The sequence below is a fragment of the Euprymna scolopes genome, chromosome 32 (genome assembly GCF_053919585.1).
Source record: "Euprymna scolopes isolate OS-2025 chromosome 32, ASM5391958v1, whole genome shotgun sequence".
NCBI classification, from domain to species: Eukaryota; Metazoa; Mollusca; class Cephalopoda; order Sepiida; family Sepiolidae; genus Euprymna; species Euprymna scolopes.
The window spans coordinates 10,164,866-10,166,824 of NC_136513.1; the positions used below are offsets into that span (position 1 = coordinate 10,164,866).

Consider the following 1,959-nt stretch of genomic DNA (forward strand, 5'->3'; position numbering starts at 1 on the left):
AAAATATTTAAAATAAAAAAATTGTCAGTTTTTGTTTACTTATTGAATGCAAACAAACTTGCTTTTATTTTATTTTTCTTCTTGTTTTTCTATTTCATTTTTTTTTCTATTTTTTCTATTGTTTTGAAAAATTTTTTTTTTTTTGCTTATAAAAATTATTTTCCCTTTTTCTTGTACTTTTTTTAATTAACCAAAATCAAATATTTGTCTCCTTTGAGATTCCGTGTATATTATGTAGGTTAATTAATTAGTTAATTAATAACATTTGGTAGTTAATTATGAATTAAATAAAAAAAAACACACCTTGCTTGTTTCAAATAAAATTCCTATTGGAAGTCATATCAATGATTGACTTAAAAGAAATACAAACTAATTAAAACGTAATGTGTTTTTTAGTCTTACACACAGAGACGGTGATGACACGTCTGATTTATTTACATCATGAGACACAAATAGACAGATTACACATAAAACGCTCATTTATATAAACAAAGGGGAGATAACTCCAAGTTATTCAAACGCTTAAATGACACATCACTTGAACCAGACAAAGGAGGCAACTCTTCACAAATCATTCAAGGGAAGGGACAAAACTGTTATAATCTTCACAGTATTAAAAACCAGACTAACATTAGCAGATGTTCTTAGCCTTCTGGCCGGGATCAAAGTGTAGTATCTATTCCGGCAGATACTGCAAGCAAAGACCATATGTGAGGGAAACCCCACATATCAGACCTTGGTCAATGTAAGGGCAACCCTTCATACCAATTGTCACTATCCAGCTCCCATTTCCTACCCATCGGGAGCTGGTCCCCCCCTCCCTCTCTCTCCACATTAAAAAACGGCCTTGTGCCTAATTTGCTCAGTGGGGAAGCAAATAAATACTTCTTGGCCTTTGGGCCAAGATCAAAGTGTGGTGTCTGTTCTTCAGATGCTGCACTTCAATTTCTTGTTCTCTCTCAGTGGACAAGAAATCCTTCACGACTGAGATCATTTTTATTTTCGTTCCTTTTCTCTGAGTTAAGAAACCACCCTGGTGTCTAACTCTGCCCTGTGGGGAGGCATTGTAAATAGGAACATTGACGAATTTCTAATATATTACTGCTGTGTTTAGAAAAATGATAATACTTATGTTGTATAAAATATAATTTTTGCAGTATATTTGGCATCTTGGGAGAGAGGTGACCACAAAGACTTTTTAGCCTAACAGATGAAGAGATGAATAATAATCAATTCTTAGTGACAATTTTATTGAGGCTGAATAAAGTTCAATCTTCAGTTCAGACGATACTAAGAATACAATTACGAAATATATATATATATTAGTGTAAATCTATGCCATACTTGATGGGGACTCCCAACACTATATGCCATGGTTTTCTATTCGTCTTCGTTTCTTCTGGTTTTTGTTTTGACTGTGTCATTTCTCACATTGGCGAATGCCGAGAAGTAAAGTATGAAAATAAAATAGGACGCAAATTCACAAAATAAAACGCATTCTGCAAACATCAGTTGTACAAAAATAAAACGACCCTGTAGGAGTGAACCTACGTGACCTCAGGCCACATACTACTACCATGAAGAAAAGACATTGTTTCTTTAATCCTCTCTTCCTCTAAAAGAACTCAACTAACCAAGACCCCCAAAAATCTATTCCCTTTTCTCTTCTGCTGTTGCTGCTCGCTCACCTCCACACACACACACGCTCTCTCTCTCTCTCTCTCTCTCTCTCTCTCTCTCTCTCTTTTCGGGCCGGGATCAAAGTGTAGTATTCTATTCTCTCTCTCTCTCTCTCTCTCTCTCGCTCTCTCTTTGACCGATGATTGACCTAAAAAGGATTGGACAGTCAGTCTCCAGGCTTCTGCGTTGTCACACGTGTCCTGCGAAGAGCAGACACAAAATTCTTAAAGTATGTAAAAACTAAGAAAATAAAATATTCCTCTCAAGCTAATATTTGTA

The 1,959-nt window shown here is 35.4% G+C and overlaps 1 pseudogene; it reads left to right on the plus strand.

The window, feature by feature from the left end:
* The first annotated feature begins 880 nt into the window (after positions 1 to 880).
* LOC145256665 (U2 spliceosomal RNA) lies at positions 881 to 1,035 on the plus strand (annotated as a pseudogene).
* The last annotated feature ends 924 nt before the right edge of the window (positions 1,036 to 1,959 follow it).